The sequence below is a fragment of the Triticum dicoccoides genome, chromosome 6B (genome assembly GCF_002162155.2).
Source record: "Triticum dicoccoides isolate Atlit2015 ecotype Zavitan chromosome 6B, WEW_v2.0, whole genome shotgun sequence".
NCBI lineage: Eukaryota > Viridiplantae > Streptophyta > Magnoliopsida > Poales > Poaceae > Triticum > Triticum dicoccoides.
In genome coordinates, this window is record NC_041391.1 from 364952941 (window position 1) to 364961133 (window position 8193).

An 8193-nucleotide genomic window follows, 5' to 3' on the forward strand; every position below is an offset into this window, starting at 1 on the left:
GCTGTTGCTGGTGTTGTTGTTGTTGTTGTTGTTGTTGTTGTTGTTGTTGTTGTTGTTGTTGTTGTTGCTAGTGTTGTGGTTGTTGTTGTTTTTGCTGTTGTTGTTATTGTTGTTGTTGTTGCTTGTTGTTGTTGTTGTTGGTGTTGTCGTTGTTGTTGTTGCTGTTGCTGTTGCTGTTGCTGCTGCTGTTGCTATTGACTATTGACTTTCGTGCTTGCATAGGGAATCACAAACCTACCAATATTCTTACTAAGCATAATTACTCACCAAGATGATTCATATATTACTATCTCCATATCTCAAAACTATTCCAAGGAATCAAGTTTACAATATTCAGTGATCTTCTTGAAAGTTTTTATTATATCCCCCTTAATATCTATCACCTTGGAACTAAATTCATAATTACCATTGCGACTTTTCAAGCTCTCAAATACATTTATCTGAGGCACAAGAGCATAAATATTTCTTCAAAATTTTCAACTCTTAAAATAATATAAGTGAAGCACGAGAGTATTTCTTCAAAATTACTAACTCTCAAAATAATCTAAGTGAATCATGAGAGCATTTCTTCAAAAATTAAACCAACACAGTGCTAAAAAGATATAAGTGAAGCACTTGGGCAATTCCTAGCTTAAAAAAATTTAAGTGAAGCACATATAAAAATTCTAACAAATCATAGCATCATTATGGCTCTCTCAAATAGGTGTGTCCAGCAAAGATAATTGTGACAAACTAAAATGCAAAGCAAGCAAAGACTTATAAAATACAAGACGCCCCAAGCAAAGCTCATGATATGCTACGAATAAAAATATAGCTCCAAGTAAAATTACTGATGGTCGTTAGAGGAAAGAGGGGATGCCTTCCGGGGCATCCCCAAGCCTAGTTGCTTGGTACTCCTTGAATATTACCTGGGGTGCCATGGGCATCCCCAAGCGTAGGCTCTTTTCACTCCTTATTCCTTCATCCATCGTGATCTCGCCCAAAACTTGAAAACTTCAACCACACAGAACTTAACAAAACCTCCGTGAGATCCGTTAGTATAATAAAGCAAATCACCACTTTATGTATTGTTGCAAACCCATTAATATTTTATTTTGCATTATACCTACTGTATTATACCTTTACCATGTCTTATACCCCTAGATACAATCCATAGATTCATCAAAATAAGCACACAATGCAACGAAAATAGAATCTGCCAAAAACAGAATAGTCTGTAGTAATCTGTACTTTAACCATACTTCTGTAACTCCAAAAATTCTGAAACATTAGGACAACATAGGAAATTTGTATATCAATCATGTGTAAAAAAATTCAGAAATTTTTCATCGCTTCAGTGATTTTTAACAATTCTGCTACTGGATGTAAAAGTTTCTGTTTTCCAACAGGATCAAGTCAACTATCACCCAAGCCATCCTAAAGGCATTACTTTGCACAAACACTAACTAAAACTTAAAAAGCACATAAACAACAACAACATAATTGTATATTTATTGAAAAAGAAAAGAAACAAAAATTTAAAGGATAAATTATTGGGTTGCCTCCCAACAAGCGCTATTGTTTTACGCCCCTAGCTAGGCATAATGCATAGATTCAAGTATTGTCGTATTTAGTTTTTGCTCCAAGGTTGCCCTCATGATTGACCCATAGGGTGACTTAATTCTAGTTCTAGGGAAGTGTTCCATTCCCTTTCTCAATGGAAACTGAAATTTTATATTCTCTTCTTTCAAATCAAGCACGGCACCTATAGTTCGTAAAAACAGTCTACCAAGTATTATGGGACAAGATGGATTACAATCAATACCAAGAACAATAAAATATATGGGCACATAGTTCCTATTTGCAAGAATAAGAACATCATTAATTCTTTTCAAAGGCTTTTTAATAGAGAATCCGCCAAATGCAAATTAAGAGAACATTCTTCCAACTTGGTAAAACCTAGCACATCACATAGAGATTTTGGAATTGTGGAAACACTAGCACCCAAATCACATAAAGCATTGCACTCATAATTTTTTATCTTGACTTTAATGGCGGGTTCCCATTCATCATATAATTTTCTAGGAATTGAAATCTCTAATTCTAGCTTTTCTTCTAAAGCTTTCATCATCGCTTCTACAATATTTTTAGTAAAAGCTTTATTTTGTTCATATGCATTGGGTGAATTTAGCATCGATTGCAACAAAGAAATCACTCAATCAAAGAACAACTATCATAACTAAAATCTTTGTAATCCAAAAGATAGGGCACATCACTAGCTAAAGTTTTTACCTCTTCAAACCAATTTTATCAAAAAAAATCAACAAGATTTTCACCCTCCGAATTATGAGGACGCCTTCTAACTAAAGTTGACTCTTCTTCAGTCCTCTTATCATCAATTTTAATATTACTAAACAAGCAACCAATAGAGGAAACACCAATCATTTTAACATCTTCATCGTTATTACGAAAAAAATTGGGCGGAAATGCTTTTCTAAAATTCTCTTTTAACTCTTAGCATATCGGTTCTCTTCTTACTTTCATCCATGGAAAAATATAAAGCCTTGATTGATTCATCAAGCTTGGATGGGAAAATTTTAATCTTGAGATTTTCTACATCATGCGTAATTCTATCAATCCTTCTAGACATATCATCAATCTTATTCAATTTTCTTCTATCGTAGTGTTGAAAACTTTGTGCGCATTGATAAATGCTCTCAATGTCACGTATGGTGGAGTCACTCATGTCACTCATGTGGTAGTGGCTCTCCTCACATGGAAATTGGGGCATCTCATCATATGTGGGTGTCGGAGAGATGTAGGTGCAAATGTCTCCATGCTCAACCTCCGCATCGAAAATGCCTCCAAAGATGAATGTCGTAGGATGTGGAAAATCATCACTCTCCTCCAAGACAAAAGAGAAACTCTCATGTGCGGTCTTGTAGCTTGATTCGGAGTAGGAGTCCTGTTGGGGCGCCGTCTTCATGTTGTTGAAGAGGTTCTCGCTCGTCGCGGTGGTCGAAGGGGATGGCCCTTGCTCGACCTTCTTGTCACCGTCTTGTTGTTGGAGGCCAATATGATGTGGCACCTCGTAGATCGTCTCCTTGACCGAGGAAATTTCCCATGCTCGGTCATCGTCCTTGAGGGACCTCGCTCGTAGGTGGTCGCGTTGTTGTTGAAGGTGTCGATATAGGCGAACTCGTGAGAAGTAGGCGAAGATGATGTACGTCCAAAGGCGAACATGCCTTGATAACACTTGGCGAAGATGCCGAAGTGGTGGTCGTTGCCGTAGCTTGCTCTTGGTGGTGCTTGTCTCGCGGTCTTCTCTTGTGCTCTTGAATCTTGTCCTTGGCATGAAGTAGGGCTTATTGGGACTTGTACGTTTGCGCGTGTGGAGCATCTTCATGATGATGATGATGTCATTTTTGTGCTTGAGCTCGTAGTAGATGTCGTTCATCATCGTCATGCACATGTTGCTTCGAGGTGACTTGCCCTTCATGACAATGTTGATGATGATCGCCATGGAGATGTGGATGTGGATGACTTGCGCCGGCATCGCTTGGGCGCTCCGAAGATGATCGATTTGGTCGCCGCCGCCTTGACGATGACGAAGGGGAAGAACAGTTGTCCAATAAGGCCCAAATCTCCTCCATCTTTGCATCTTGCTCCTCTTTTTGTGTGGAAAGCTTGTTATCGATGTAGTCCCTTTTCCTTGCTTTAGAGTGACAAATATTGATGGAGAGGTTCACAATGCGCTCTCGCAAGGTAGAATGTGTGCCTTGCATTTGTTGTTGTAGACCGAAGATGGATGCTTTGGTGATGTAGTTGTTCGCGCTGTCGTTGTCGTGGAAGACCGGAGATGAAATGCCTTGCCTATCCATCACAAAACTTGAGCAAATATGAGTGGAAGAAAGGAGAGAAATACACCGAATGTACCTTGACCGGTATTGAGAATGGATCAATGATCACTCAATGATGTAACAAGGAAATAACACAATTGGTACCGATCTTGTCGATTTATCACACCTACACAAATAAGGCTTATGGTGGAGCTCGGTGATGATAGTGGCACAAAAATTAGAAGCAAAATGTTAGCAAGAGTCAGTAATGTTGAAAGAGATTCACAAATTCGCAAGTGAAACAAGTAGACCAATAGCAATGGGTGGCACATGGAAACACACACACAGATAGAAAAATGGGGTCGCGCAACCAAGGAATGAGCACAAAATTTGGAATCCACGGAAAACGCTCATGTTGAACAACTCAAGAGAGACACTAGCACGATTGCTCTATAGGCATACACGACACTTGTGCACAACCTATAAGATGCAAAATACATCAACTTTCTATCCCAAGTATTCTATGTATATATGGTTCCCGGTGTTTCTCTCAAGATGATATTATATGCAATGTGGTATGATGATACGACACTTGCTTACAAGCTCTTTGTTCACTCTTTTTCTTTGCTTAACAGCTTATTCTTTTTTTGTATAGCCACTTTTGCACAATGCACAAACCAAGATAGCAATTGTGTATATGCGGGAACAATCTTGTGACACAAGATATGATATGATGATACCAATATGATATGGTATGTATGCAATGGGTGGTGTAGATCAATGACCACTAATGTGCACAAGTAACGTCGCTGGCAATACTCAATGGCTAGTCTCGATAGGCAAGTGGCACAAAATGGGCTAGGGGTTATCAATGCAATGACAAGAAGAATGTACAATGGTGGGATACCATGATACCAAAGTGATATAGAGGTTACCGTTCTTGCGTATGGTTAGGGTGTCAAAATGGTGAAGTCGTCGATGTCGAATCCTTGGCAAGGTTGAGCGGCGGTATTGTCGATGTCGAACCGTTCCTAGTTAGCTGAAACACCCTAGGAAACGGAAAAACCGCAAACTCAAAATCTCAAAGGCCAAATGTCCAATTGTGGTAGCAGAAAGCGGAGGTGGTTTGCACTTGGCAATGCGGAAGTGGAATGATGGGTTATGCGAGTCAAAGTTGAAGTTGTCGTCCCTAAGTAGCTGAAACACCTTAGGAGACACAAGCCACAACTCAAAAAAGCTCAAACAAAATTGTGTTAAATTTGGGTGGCGGAAATGTATGTTGGGCAAGGTTATGCGGAAGTGGTGGTGGTGGTTGATGAAGAAGCAACCCGTCACTAAGGAAACGAAACACCTTAGTAGACTTTAATCACTATTGAAGCAACCACTAATACTATGGCAAGCAAAAGGGGTTAGGTTGCGAAAGTAGGTGGTGGTGTAGCGGATGATGTGGTGGAAGCCCTAGGCAAAGATAAAAAATTCCAAAACTTTGATGGAGTCAAATGATGTTGTAAGTATTTTTTGGGGATGGGGGATGTCAATAGCTTCAAAACAAGCTAAAGAACGTCAAAATCGGAGTTCAGATGCATTAGTTATGGGCGAAACAAAAATCTGCCGAAGTCTGAAACTACAGGTGTCAGACGTCCGAGAAGGGTCGGACGACCGGAGGCTGGAGCGCGGGATGGACGTCCGCAAATGGCCGGAAATCCAATGTTTTGGTTCTAGATTGGGGTGTCGGATGTCCCGATGGTCCAGGGGGGTCGGACGTCCGAGAAAGCGTCGGTCGTCCGGTGGGTCTTTGTCAATGCGAGATGCGAGTTTCTGGACACGATTTTGAGCGGAAATGGAGATTTTGGGGTCAAAATTGATGATATTTCGTTGATGAAAGATGGGAAAACTTGGGGAGATGCTAGATCCAATTGAAACTAAGCAAATCCATGGATCAAAATCAACAAAACATCTTCAAACCAACAAATCACAAAAAAATTGTGGCTATTATTGGTGGGGATTTTTGAAATTGGGAAAGAACACAACAAAATTAGGCTAGGAAAAGAGAGGTAGGGGCTCCAAATTCGTGATCAACCCTGCTCTATTCCAAGATGACGTAGGGTAGAACACTAGATGTCCGATCTTTCATGATTGGAGGGGATCCTACGAAGAACACGAGGAACACGAGGGGAAACACAAGGAGAGAAATCACTCAAACGAACAAGATTCGATTACCCATGTGCTAGATCCTCAAAACACAAAGAGATACATGATCCAAATCCAACAAAGGACGATACAAGTAGCAAGTTCATCTCCGTGAGGAGGTCTTGAGGGGTCTTCCCATGAAGGGGTCTTGAATCCAAGGTGGATCTTCTCCGAAGAGGGAGCGATCTCTCTCTCGGTGGAGTAGATCCAGATGGATGAGCAAAGCTTATATCACAAATGAGCTAAACCATTGCTAACCCTAACTAGGAGGAGGGGGTGTCCTATTTATAGTCATAGTGCAATTGGGGGCGAAGTGAAGGGGTACATGGGCCTCGGCATGATACTCTGCACAGAGACAGGCGTCAGATGTTCGACGGTTACCAGACGTCCGGTGGCTCACGAGGGACTGGACGTCCGGTGGCACACGAGGGACCGGTCGTCCGAGAAGCGTCGGAAGTCCGATGTTTCGGCTCGGGTGTGGATTTGTCGGTCGTCCGGTCGGGGTCGGTCGTCCGGGCGCTGGAGGATGTCGGACGTCCGGTCGGCGTCGGTCGTCCGACTGCTGTATGTCTCGCTGGCTGGGACTTGGGCTGGCTGGTGAAGACTCCAGGGGTTGGACGACCGACAGGCGTCAGCCGTCCGGAGGTCGTCAAACGTCCGAGAGCTGTAGCTTCCTGGCAGCTCTTCCTCTTGTTCCTCGCGCTTGGGGTCCTCGCCGTCTTGTCCAATGCTTGTAGTTGTCTCATGGCCTTTGAAAGATCGTGGATGTCGCCTAGAGGGGGGGTGAATAGGCGCTTTAAAGTAATTACGATTTAGGCTTGAACAAATGCAGAATAAACCTAGCGCTTAATTTGTCAAGCACAAAACCTACAACAACTAGGCTCACCTATGTGCACCAACAACTTATGCTAAGCAAGATAAGTAACGATGTGATAGCAAGATATATGGCAAAGAACAATATGGCTATCACAAAGTAAAGTGCATAAGTAAAGGGCTCGGGTAAGAGATAACAGAGGCATGTGGAGACGACGGTGTATCCCGAAGTTCACACCCTTGCGGATGCTAATCTCCGTTTGGAGCGGTGTGGAGGCACAACGCTCCCCAAGAAGCCACTAGCGCCACCGTAATCTCCTCACGCCCTTGCACAATGCAAGATGCCGTGATTCCACTAAGGGACCCTTGAGGGCAGTCACCGAACCCGTACAAATGGCAACCCTTGGGGGCAGTCACCGAACCCGTACACTTTGGCAACCCTTGGGGGCGGTCACTGGTACCCGTAAAATTGCTCGGGGCAATGTCCACAAGCTAATTGGAAACCCTGACGCTTGCCCGGAGCTTTACACCACAATGATTGAGCTCCGAACAACACCAATCGTCTAGGGCGCTAAGGCACCCAAGAGGAACAAGCTCTAGGGTGCCCAAACACCCAAGAGTAATAAGCTTCTCAAACTTCACTTCCACGTATCACCATGGAGAACTCAAACTGATGCACCAAATGCAATAGCAAGGGCACACGGAGTGCCCAAGTCCTTCTGTCCCAAATCCCACCAAAGAAACTAATGCTAGGGAGGAAAATGAGAGGAAGAACGAAAGAAGAACACGAAGAACTCCAAGATCTAGATCCAAGGGGTTCCCCTCACTTAGAGGAGAAAGTGATTGGTGGAAACATGGATCTAGATCTCCTCTCTCTTTTCCCTCAAGAACTTGCAAGAATCATTGGAGGGATTGAGAGTTGGCAAGCTCGAAGAAGGTCAACAATGGGGGAAGAACACAAGCTCAAAGGATAAGTTTCATTAGGGAAGAAGACCCCCTTTTATAGGTGGGAAAAAATCCAACTGTTATGCTCACAGCCCACACAAAGTAGTACTACCGTTCGACCTCATGGTACTACCGCTAGGGGTAGCGGTACTACCTCAAAGGGTAGCGGTACTACTGCTTGCGAGCGGTACTAAAAAAATACATCCGTGCCTACCACCGCTGGACTTGTGACGAGTTTTTGGTTCGGAGCGGTACTACCGCCGTAGTAGCCGCGGTAGTACCGCTCTGGAGCGGTAGTAAAAAATTACATCCGCACATGTCCATAGTAGTACCGCTGCAGCCTTTTCAGAACACCAAAACTGCCACAACTTCTGCAAATAGACTCCGAACTCGATGAAACCAAGTTTGTTGGAAAGCTAAAGACAAG